We start from the raw sequence: 13,275 nt of genomic DNA, 5'->3' as shown, positions 1-13,275 counted from the left end.
AAGTTGAGTGCTAAATTTTAACATATATTAGCATTTATGCACATGCTAAATTTTTTTATTTTTTGTTAAAATTTAGCTTACCCATTAGCACTCTCAATTGAAAAAAACTAGTGCTAAAATTGAGCACTTGCATCCAATAGCATCCCGTCAGCTCTTGATGCAAACAAGACTTTAGGGCATGCGCAACATTGTGTCTATGGGGTGCTGTGGAGGAGAGAGAAACAACAAGGAAGGGTGCAATACATTGCACCGGAGATGCTAATTTAGCACTCGCTGGCACCGGTAGCCTATCCAGGCACCCGGGCGAACAGGAGAGAGAAAGCCCCGTGTCGCCCGCCCACTCGACCATCGCCTGTCATATGCTCCGCCGCAGTGGCTTGGACGACGACCCGCTCCGCCGCTAGATTACCACCCAACTCGCTGGTGAGGAGCTGCAGGAGCGAGTGCGCCCTCGAGCGAGCTGGGGAGGAGGGAGAGGAGTGGGGATGCGGAGGAACCGAAGAGGGTGGGAAAGCAATGACTTGTGGATTCCAGTTTAATCCATAGGTAATGAACACTAAAGTTACCGATTGTACGACTCAAAAAAGAAGTTACCGATTGCAGGCGCCGACCATTAAACTTCTATTTGTTCAGGCTAGCGTCCACAACAGCTGTAATAAATATACAGATAATGCTACTACAATGCCAGAAGATCTAACAACTACACATCACCATGTAATAATATTGTGTTGATATAAAATAAAAATGTAGCACCAACGACAAAACTGGCAGATCTACCAACCACAGCTCCCGTATTCACCGGCGGCCGTACGCAAAAAGATACTGTAGAGTCGACTCGTCCAAAAAAAGTAATCACTACTACAAAACAGGCCTTTGTTCCAGGCCATTTGTCCCGACAGCCTTTGGGCCCGGGACAATAGGTGACTTTTGTCCTGGATCCAACGGCTAGCCGGGCCAGCGGAGGGGGGGACAGGGGCCTTTGTCCCGGTTGGTGGCTCCAACCGGGACAAAACTCCTTGACCCCTTATCCCCTTCCCTCTCCCCCCGCCCGAGCCATTCAGGTCACTTGTTTTTGCTATTCTTGGCTCGGGAGAGGGGAGTTCTTGCTCATTTCTTCACCACATTTATGAAGATCTTTGATTCTCCCGTCCATCCATCGGCGCTAAAGGTTTGGGACTTGTTTTTCTCTTCTTCCTTGGCTTGTATAGATCATTTCATACTTTAGAAATAGAGAAAATGTGTAGCTAACTCATTTCTTGGACATTTAGATTGCATATGTAGGTGTAATTTTCTTTTAGATTTAGATGAGTATGTGGATAGTAGAAATTTTTAGAATGAGTTTAGACACTTCATGCGATGTACTTGTATATATGACCATATTGTAGATAGTTGATTTTTGTATTCATGAATGAATTAATGAAATGAGTATATTAGAATTTTTTGTATTATGAATGGATTATTTTGACACTCTAGTGTTGCATTCGTTCATGCTCAGACTCTAGTGATGGATTATTTGTATATTTTTTATATGATTTCATTGTTATTTGTAAGAGTTATTAATCTGATCATTGTAATTGTAATAGTAAATAATATTTGCATTGTAATGGTAAGAATTTATAATTTTGTGAAAAATAAAGGTATTTTTCAGTAAAATATGGCTTCAGCAGCTTGGAGGGAGTGGCGCCGGTGGGGATGATCGTTGTCCTTCTGGAGAGAAGGGCACAACTCGAGTAGGTCGTCGGTCCAAAAAACCTAGTGCTTTTCATAGGGCAGCGCTCCGTTATTTGGAAAAAAATATAGAGAATGCATGGCATGGGGCGAGGAATCTCCGTTTGATCTTGAGGATTTATTGCGGCGTTACGGTTCGTCACCACCAAACTCGGAGGTTTCAGCTCCGCCATCTTCTTCTGCGCCAGCAAGAAATCCGTTAGAGCATTCTGCGTTCCAGCGCAAGGACGGTTGAAAACCTATGTGTTGTTGTCCAAATTTTTAAGTTTCATGTTGAGTACTTCTTTGTTAAGTTCTGTAATGGATTAAGTACTCCTTTTAATTAATCAAGATGTATGATGGATATTGCAGATCTTTTAATTATTCATGTTATGTTACATTTAGTTTAATTTAGGTTTGATATATTTTATTTATTCGATACATGTAAAGAATTCAAATTGATTTCTTTAAAATGCAGATGGACCGGCAATGGATGTACAATGCTGACCGACGTTCAAAAGAATTCATTGATGGTCTGCATTATTTTTTGTCTGTGGCTGAGGTAAACAAGCAGAATGGTTTTATGTGCTGCTCGTCTGTTCGTTGCAACAATAACAAGGATTACTCATCTTCAAGAATCCTACACAGTCACATTTTCGCAAATGGTTTCATGGAGAAGTATGTTTGTTGGACGAAGCATGGAGAACAGGGGGTTACCATGGAAGACAATGAAGAAGAATATTTTGACGACCACTTTCCCGGGAATGCTGGAATCGGTGCATTCGATGACGATATTCCCATGGAAGAGCCCGAAGTAGATGTAGCAGAAAATGATCCCAGCGACGATCTGGGGCAGGCATTGCACAATGTGAAGGCAGACTGTGAGAGTGAAATGGAGAGATTGAAGTTCCAGAAGTTGTTAGAGGATCACCGTAAGTTGTTGTACCCAGATTGTCAAAATGGATTGAAGAAACTTGGCACCACCTTGGAGTTGCTGCAATGGAAGGTGACAAATGGTGTATCCGACAAGGGATTTGGTGAATTACTCAAACTTGTTAAAAAAATGCTTCCTAAGGACAACGAATTGCCTACCAAAACGTATGAAGCCAAATAACTTGTTTGACCTGTAGGATTGAAAGTACAAAAGATACATGCATGCCCCAATGACTACATCCTCTACCGAGGCGAGTACGAGAATTTGGATGCATTTCCCGTATGCAGTGCTTTGCGTTACAAGATTAGAAAAGATGATCCTGGAGATGTCGAGGGGGAGCCTCCCCGGAAGAGATTTCCTGCGAAAGTCATGTGGTATTCGCCTATAATACCACGTTTCAAGCGTCTGTTTAGAAATAAAGATAATGATAAGTTGATGCAATGGCACAAAGAGGAACGCAAGAAAGACTCGATGTTGAGACACCCCGCTAATGGGTCGCAGTGGAGAAAAATAGATAGAACGTACCCTGAATTTGATTTGGATGCGAGAAACATAAGGTTCGGTTTGAGTACGGATGGCATGAATCCTTTTGGTGAGATTAGCAGTGGTCATAGCACTTGGCCTATGACTCTTTGTATGTACAATCTTCCACCATGGCTCTGCATGAAACGAAAGTTCATCATGATGCCAGTGCTTATCCCGGGTCCAAAGTAGCCCGGAAATGACATTGATGTGTACCTAAGACCATTGGTCGAAGAACTCTTATTGCTCTGGGGCGATGAAGGTGTACAGATGTGGGATGAATACAAACAGGAAAACTTCAACCTACGAGCATTGCTGTTCGTAACGATCAATGATTGCCTGCTCTTAGTAACTTGTCAGGACATTCGAACAATGGGATACAAAGCATGCACACATTGTTTAGATGATACCGATAATATATGGTTGACTTACTGTAAGAAGGTTGTATACATGGGTCATCGTCGGTTTCTTCCCATAGGCATGCGGTACGAAAGAAGGGCAAGTATTTCAAAGGCCAAGCGGACCACCGAATAAAACCGATGCACCGTAGTGGTAAAGACGTCTTCAAGATGGTAAAAGATCTAAAAATTATTTTTCGGAAGGGATTTGGTAGCCAACCTGTTCCGAACGAAAACGGAATGGCGCCCATGTGGAAGAAGAAATCTATATTTTGGGAGCTACCATATTGGGAAGTCTTAGATGTTCGTCATGCAATTGATGTGATGCACCTCACGAAGAATTTTTACGTCAACCTGATAGCATTCTTGGGAGTGTACGGAAAGACAAAAGATACAGTAGAAGCACGTCAAGAATTGTAATGTATGGAAGAACGAGATGCCTTACATCCACAACAGTGAGATAATGGATGACAATACTTAAGTCCTGCCAGCTATACTTTTAGCAAGGAAGAGAAAGAAATCATATTTGACTGCTTGAGCAGTATAAAGGTTCCATCTGGATACTCATCCAATATAAAAGGAATCTTAAATTTGGCAGAGAAGAAATTCACAAATCTCAAGTCCCATGACTACCATGTGCTTATTACCGAACTTCTTCTGGTTGTGCTGCGGGGGATTCTGCCTGATAATGTATGGTTAACCATCGTGAAGCTATGTGCCTTCCTCAACGCAGTTTCTCAGAAGATAATTGACCCGGAGAATTTGATAAAGCTGCAAAACGATGTGGTGCAATGTCTTGTTGGCATTGAGCTGATATTTCCACCATCTTTCTTCAACATCATGACACATCTTCTAGTGCACCTTGTGAAAGAGATTGATATCCTCGGACCAGTATTTCTACACAACATGTTCCCATTCGAAAGGTTAATGGGGGTACTCAAGAAATGTGTTTGTAATCGAGCTCGTCCAGAAGGAAGCATCACCAGTGCCTACGGAACTGAGGAGGTCATTGTCTTTTGTGTTGACTTTATTGATGACCTTAAACCGATTGGAGTCCCTGAATCGCGATATGAGGGGAGACTAACTGGAAAGGGTACATTAGGAAAGAAATCTTATGTCTGCACAGATAATTTCTCATTCAAGAAAGCGCATTATACGGTTCTTCAACAATCATCCTTGGTTGACCCATATATCGAGGAACACAAGAAAATTCTGCTCTCCAAATTCTTGAAAAAGTCTGAGGCATGGATTACACGTGAGCACATGAACACTTTCTGCAGCTGGTTGCGGAAGCATCTAATGCATAACATGGATATAAGTGAACAACTGTTCTTATTGGCTAGGGGACCATCTTGGAATATTTTAACATACCAAGGGTACGAGATAAATGGAAAAACACATTTTATACGATAGCCCAATATAAAAAGAGTACCAACCAAAACAGCAGTGTTTGTATGGATGCCACGGACAATAATGGCAAAAAGGACACATATTACGGCTACATTGAAGAGATATGTGAGCTGGATTGTGGTCCCAATTTCAAGGTGTCTATTTTGTTGCCAATGGGTTAAGCTATCTGGAGGAGGGGTAACAAAAGATGAGTATGGGATGACAATAGTTGATCTCAACAATCTTGGGTATAGAGATGAGCCATTTGTCCTAGCCTAGGATGTCGCTCAGGTTTTCTACATTAAGGACATGTCCAGCAAGCCAAAGAGGGGGATAAACAAGCAAAAAGATGAGCCTAAGCGACACATAGTTCTATCAGGAAAGAAAAACATCGTTGGAGTGGAGGACAAGACAGATTTGTCAGAAGAATATAATAATTTTGTTGCCATTCCACCTTTTGAAGTAAATGCTGATCCATGCATCATGCTAGCCAATGATGACGCTCCATAATTGCGCCGTGATCATAATCAAGGGACATTTGTGAAGAGAAAGTCTGTTACCGCTAATCCTTCATGAACTTGAATCATTTTATATTATTGTATAAAAAAGTAATCGCAATTCGAATACTTTTATTATATATGTATTGTACAATTATACTTTATGTGTTATATATATTATTTTTTATATTTTTCACTTAATTATCAGACTCAATTATAATTTTCATTCAATAATGGATTACTCAACTAATTTTATTTATTTCATGAAATTATATTCACATTAACACACTATACTCTCTCACTAACACACACAATCTCACTAACACACACACTATCTCTCAAACTCACACACTACTCATTAATATCATGAAATTGCTTAATTTTATGTAAAATTCACTTTTTAAATGTTAATATCATGATAGAATCCACTTCCTGTCGAAAAGCAACAGTTTGAAAAAATTTGATCACCTAATATATTTTTGCATGGTCAAAATAACAAATATGATTTCAAAAAAGTTAGATATTTCGTTGGCCCAATCACTTGAATGAAAATTAGTTATTTTTGTTGCGTGTATCAAGTTTATATAGAGATAAGAAATTTTGTTCCATAATTTTCGGAATCAAAATTTATTAACTGAATTAACAAATGAAAGCCTATTTTAAAATAGAAGTAAAAATAAACAAAAACAAACATAAGATTTGGCGGGAATGAGGGAAAACGGGCCCCTTTTGTCCCGGGTGGTAGATCCACCCGGGACTAAAGGTGGGCCGCGGGCTGGGAATTTTCCCAGCCCGCCCGAAAACACCTTTTGTCCTGGGTGGTGGCTTCACCCGAGACAAAAAGGCCCCCCCTTTTGTCCCGAGTGAAGCCACCACCCTGGGTAAAAGGGCCTTTTGTCCTAGGTCGTGGCTTCACTCGGGACAAACCCCCATATATTTCCTTCCTACTTCGCCCTTCCCCCAAAAACTTGGTTTCTTGATCTGCGCCTGGTGCCGCCGCCGTCCCCTGCTCCCCCCACCGCGCGAGCCAAACGTCCCCGAGCACCGCCGCCGTCGACGTCGCCGCCCAGAGCCCCGCCGCGCGAGCCCAACGTCCCCGAGCGCCGTCGTCCCTGCGAGCGCCACCGCCGTCGACATCCTCCATCCCGGCCCGGCCCCCGCCGCCGACCTCACGCCGCCGCCCAGAGCCCCGCGTGCTCCCCGAGCACGCCATCGTCCTCCTCCTCCCCGACTTTGTGTACTCCACCGCCGCGTCGTCGTCCCCCTCCCCGGCGTGTCATCCTCGGCCCTCGCCTCAGGGTTCTGGCTCCGCCTCGGCATGTCCTCGCCCCTCGCATCCGGCTCCGGCTCCGCCTCCCCGACGTGTGCTCTGGCTCGCCCCGCCGTCGCCTGTGCGCGCCCTCGCCTGCAGCGCCTGGCCGGTGCCGCCCTAACCCTAATGTGGATTATTTGTTTAAATTTGTTTAGAAATTGGTTTAAATATGCATTATTTGTTTAAATTTGAATATATGGATTATTTGTTTAGAAATTATGTTGTAAAATATAGACTATTTGTTAATTTGTTTAATTTTGATGACAATTAGGGTGTTAATTACTTTTGAAATTATATTATTTAGAGTTCATGTTATTTAGAGTGAAATCATAATTTGTTGTTTAGAGTGAAATCCTAATTTGTTGTGTAAATTAAGGTATATTTACAAATTTTTAAATGTATGAATGTGTATGTATATGTATGTGTAAAGTGAGTTTAAATTTCTTTTAAATATTTCATGTATATTTCTTGAATTACTTAGAGAATATTTCTCGACTTCATCCATCGATCGTTACTTAGTGAAAAAACCGTCCAGAATATTTCATATATAGATGATTTCAAGTTTATTTCTTGAATTACTTAGAGAATATTACTCGACCTCGTTCATCGATCGGTACTTAGTGAAAAAACCATCTAGAATATTTCACGGTCGATACTTAGTGAAATTATAGATAGAATATTTCATGTATTTTTTTTGAATTACTTAGAAAATATTTCTCGACCTCATCCATCGATTGGTACTTAGTGAAATTATCGATACAATATTTCTTTTATATTTCTTAAATTACTTAGAGAATATTTTTCGACCTTATCCATTGATCGGTATTTAGTGAAATTATCGATAGAATATTTCTTTTATATTTCTTGAATTACTTAGAGAATATTTCTCGACCTCATCCATCGATCGGTACTTAGTGAAAAAACTGTTTAGAATATTTCATATATAGAATGTTTCAAGTTTATTTCTTGAATTACTTAGAGAATATTACTCGACCTCGTCCATCGATCGGTACTTAGTCAAATGCTCGTAAATATGTGGATTATTTAGAGAATTTTTTAAGGGTTTTATTTTTATTCATATTTTAGTTACGATGGATCCGCGACACACAGACGCGGAAGACGAACAGTTCCTGTTGAATATGATTGCCGAAGCTCAAGGAGATGTCCCTGAACAAGCTGATGATGGCAGCAATTCCGACATATATTTGAATATGTCCGATGATGGAATTGAGCCACCATCTATTCAGGATGACGCTGCTGGTGAACAAAGTGCTAATGTACATATCACAACTATACTTATTTGTAGTGAAAATCATATTTTCATCTGAATCTATATGAATACTATGAATGTTTTTTATAGCCGTCTGGATCATCGTCGCAGCAGAAAAAAATGAAGCGAGGCCCGACAAAAAAACTGGAAGGCGGTTCATTATAACGAAAGTTGGTCCAGATGGCGAACCGATCGCTCCAGAAGCTGCCGCCAAAAAATTCAAAAGACAATCCGGATGTATTGTCAGGGACCACATCCCGATCAGCTTCAGGCTCTGGAAAGCTTTCAATCCATGCGAGGAACGGGATGCTTTACCCGAAAGAGAAAAAGAATGGTGTTGGCGGGAGCTTAAGAAAAACTTCACGGTTCCAGCTGAATCCGACGAGATATGCAAGCGTTGGACCCTGAGTAAGATGGCCGAACAGCTGCAATCATTCAAGAAAATTTTGACGAAGAAATATATCAAGACCGGGACCACACCCGTATTTACCGGCGAGCTCGAAAAGCTTAGGGATCACTGGGATGCATTTGTGGAATACAAGTCTTCAGAGCTTGGGCTTCAGAAGGTGCAGAAGGCAAAAGACAACGCCTCGAAGAAAGTGTACCATCACACTCTATGCCAAAGAGGCTACAAGCTTGCAATACTCAAATGGGAGAAGATGGAGCAGGATCTGCTTGACAGAGGCATCCAACCTGTGACCATGAACTGGCCTGAAAGGTCAAGGACCTGGTTTTATGGTCACGGGAGAAGCTTGGACCCATTGACTGGGGACTGCATCTATGGGCCAAAGATCCAGCTAGCAGCCCAGAGACTACAGGAGGCCATACAAGCAGCGGCCGAGGGAATATTCCAGCCGGATAGAGAGAGGGACGAGCTGACTTACGCCCTTGGGAATCCAGAGCATCCGGGCCGCACAAGAGGTAAAGGCGTGGTTCCATGGAAGTATGGGTTCAGGGATTATATTGAATCATATAGAAGCCGGCAAAGAAGAAAGAATGATGAGCGGGAGCACCTGCGAAGGCTAGAGGAACGGCTCATGTCACACGATCAAAAGACTGGAGGAAGAGGTTCAACGCTAAGTGGCCATAGCAATGAGCCAGCAACAACAAGCGCAAACGGTGCCTCTAGAGCCTAATGTCGCAGCCGATCATATGTCTCAGCGGAAAAGCAGTTGCGCTTCCACAGACGTCGCCGTCGAGCCAACGAGGATCCAGGCTGCAGTTGAAGCGATGGCCCCGCAGCGATTTCCAGTGGATGAGATCACCCAGCGGACACCTTGTGACCTACAGACTGCCATTAAGAACTTAATGTTCACTGTTGCGTACGGTACCGCCATGCCAACCCAACCAGGCGACGTGTACCACGGGCAGCAAATTCTGGCAGGATATCCAAGAGTTGGTGTGGAGCAGGTGTGCCAGGGTTGGGAGATGCTCGAGCTTGATATTCCTAGTGGCGATGGGGAGAGGATAGTAGCAGAAGCCATTCATGGCTACATCCTATGGGATAAGCGCTACATTGTCCTAAAGTCAGATGATCGAACACCAAGACCAGCATCTCAGCATGCCTCTCCAAGGCCATCATCTCTGCAAAACCCCCCCAAGGGCAGCACTGTCTTAGCAAGGTTCACCGGTACATTCTCCATCACCATCATCTCATGCGCCGATGAACACTCAAGCGTCACCGTCGCCACCATGGTCACCCCCTCCGCCGCCGGCAAAGAAGCAGAAATAGCCGCCGGCAAAGAAGGTAGCTGCACCGGCTAAGGAGCCTCCAAAGAAGAAGGAAAAGAAGAAGAAAACCAAGGAGGCTCCTATTAAACCCTGGGACATGAGGCTTGAAGAATGCGATCGGATAACTCAAGAAAGAGTTAAAGAGCACTTCAAGCCGAAGCCGAAGCCGGAGCCCGAGAAAGTGATAAATCCGGTAGATTTGAAATTTTTTAAGGGAATGTGCGAAGCAAATAAGAGAAAATTCATTTTGAGAGATCCCCCTTCAGACTACGAACGCACAATTATCAAAACTACTGTGAAAAAGAAGAGACAATCAAAGTCATCATCGTCCGACGTTCCACAGCTCGGAGCCCAAAAGAAACAATCAATAGAGCCTCTCGTAGTGGGACAGACGACGCAACAACAAGACTTTGTTACATTTTTTAAAGAATCAAACCTGACGGCGGCTCAGATTGCAGGGGGGAAGATATTCCAAAGGTCGATGTGGTCGTCAAATGGACGTATGAGCAGGGCAAATCTCTTGTACCCCCGAAGTAGTGTCCGTGCTTCCAACGCAAATGTATAAGCTGCACCAGCACTACATGCGTGCGATGGCCGATTGCATCTTCATGCAGGGAAGATTAAAGATGACGATTTCTTACGGGGGGAGGCCATTATATGGATAAACTGGGAAGAAATTTACCAACTATTCCATCAGGAGGACCTCGACATCTCTATGGTCGGCTTGTGGGTTCTGTAAGTATTTTACTCTCCTTACGTATTGTTTTACATGATCTCAACATACTGATCCCTTGATTTATTCGGTATCATGTAGAATGGAGATGCAAACTTGTAGGAGAAAGGGGTACTCTCACCTCGGCTTCATCGACCCAATTACTTGTAATTGGAGGATTCTACGCGACACTTCCGATGAGCTATTCCAAAACTTGTTCAAGTACATAAGCGTTCATCACAACAAGCAAATGATATTGTTTCCTTACAACTTTGCGTGAGTGATTCCTTCCGTCTAACTCTTTCTATTCTGTAATCGAATTGTTTAAACCTTAACTACCAAGAACTGCCTTCGTATAATTTTGCAGTGAACACTGGGTCCTAATTGTCATAATTCCCCAGAAGAGCCTACTCGTGGTTATGGACTCATTGAGGAGAAATCCAGAACAATATGAAAATCTTCTTAACATGATGAAAAAGTAATTCTACCACTACTCCGTCGATGATCGATAATTTGAATCACTTTGTTACTTGACTATAATTGGTCTAATCATGCACAGGATTTGGAAACAATTCGCTAAAAATCATCCATGCAAATTTGACAAGGAATTGAAGATCAAGACAGATTTTGAGGTACGCACTTGGATGATTCGTTGCACGATTCATTAGTTTTATTATATATTCATGTAAATACCTGATAATTTCTTCTCTCTTAAAGTGTATGAGGCAGAAACAAGACAGTAATTTATGCGCATACTATGTATGCGAGAACATCCATAGTCTGGTAGGTCCTCCAAGGGCCTGGACAGATTGGGAGGAGGAAGTAAGTAAAAAACTTGTTAATATTTGAACTCATATTTTAATTAGTCGAAATTAATTATCCACTTTTTCCATAGGTCGTGGAGATGCGCGATAAACTCATACGGGAGGAAAAAATTATGGCAATTCAAGAACAATTGTCCGGATTTATTGTTGGGCAAGTCCTCGATCCAAAAGGCGAATTCTACTATGATGGACTATCTAATATTGACAATCGCAGCAAATATGATAATATACGTGTATATATATAATTAAGAACAAATATACCTATGTAAATATATATGTGTGTGTATGTATTATATTTATATTTATGAGTATGTATGTATTATATATTTAAGCCCTCCAATAATATATATGTGTGTATATATATATATATGTTTATATATGGAAACTATCTAGGACAAATATTATATAAGTAACTATATATATGTATATATTAGTGGAGATCTTACACACTGAATTCCAATACATAAGTTTAATTGAAATGTAAAAGTATAATCGAAATAGAAAAACAATTGAGAAAAGAGGAACAGAAAAAATGGACCTTTTGTCCCGATTGGTAACACTAACCGGGACAAAAGGGTGTGCTAGACACGTGGCGATGGCAGCACCTTTTGTCCCGGTTGCCAGACCCCCTTTTGTCCCGGCCTGGCGTTCCCGGTTAGGAAACCAGGACAACAGAAGTTTCCCAACCGGGACAAATCAGCGTTTATGTAGTAGTGAATGTGTGTCCCGCGGAAGATAAAAGAAATCACGTTCTGACTGCTACCGTGCTTGGCTCTGGCTGCCTCCGCTTCGTTTCCTCCGCCGCCGCTTTTCCTTCTACTTAGCGGAACCGCAGCAGCGGCGGGCTTCCTCCTAGAATTGCTCCGTCGCCAGGGAGATCCGCCGGAGCTACGGACGCGGCACGAGGTAGCGGCCCCGGCCAGCAAGACGTGTTAGAGAGATCCGCGGAGGTTGACTGGCACCCTAAACTCATATTTTGGTGCGTTTCGTATTGTTTAGATATATTTAGAACTGTTTTGTTGTTTTATGAAACTCGGTTTAAAACAGATTGAGTTGGGACAACTAATATATGCCACGAAGTCGTGTCAAAATTTTTTTGCAACAACACATCCGATCCACCTTATTGGACCCTCCGTCCGCAGAGATCCGGCGTGCGTGCTTGCCGGACTACCACTGACCACGTACTCCGCCCGCTTCGTCGGTTGCGAGTTCTTGCCTCCCGGTGACCGCTGGCTACGAAGACCGGGTGTGGGCTAATCCATTTTTTATTCCCAAGTAGAGTCTCAAATCTCTATATACAATTTCTGCACCAAAACAAGGCCATAGAGAGGTCACGCGTGAATTTCATATTTATTCTGAAAAAAACCTCAAACTTTAAAGAAATCAACACATGGTCCGATTCCCCCTCATGCAATTTTTTGAAAAGCCTCTCAAATTTTCTAGAACTCAACCCACGGTACAACAGACCAGGTTTAGGTAGATTTGCAAAGAAAACCTTAAATTTTTATAATATCAACCCGCTATCCTGAATCCTGATCCTCTCTCAGGATTTTCTTAGAAAAACCCTCAGATGTTAATTAAATCAAACCACAACCTTGTTACTTCTACACGACTAACACTGTACGTACAATTTGAGCACCAAAATGCGCTGGAACCAAAAGTTGCTCAACATAGAATTTGACCGAGAATTCAAAAACTACAACTTTATCAGAGAGTAAATTTTAAAATGCAGAACACTTTTGCAATCCATTTGCACAAACTCCCATGCAAACCGTTGTACCTCAATTTGGACAACAAAACATCTTCGAATAAAAAAAAGGATGGACATAAAAGTTATCTAGAATTTTAGGGCAAAGTTTTGTAAATTTAAATTGTTTTTATAATTCGTTCAACATAACATCTTATGCTACCTCCACAGTATCACAACACAATTCATTTATGACTTCCTATGCTATCTCCACAATAACACATTATATTTT

Source organism: Panicum virgatum, chromosome 8K (assembly GCF_016808335.1).
Source record: "Panicum virgatum strain AP13 chromosome 8K, P.virgatum_v5, whole genome shotgun sequence".
Taxonomy (NCBI): Eukaryota; Viridiplantae; Streptophyta; class Magnoliopsida; order Poales; family Poaceae; genus Panicum; species Panicum virgatum.
This window is presented reverse-complemented; position numbering follows the sequence as displayed.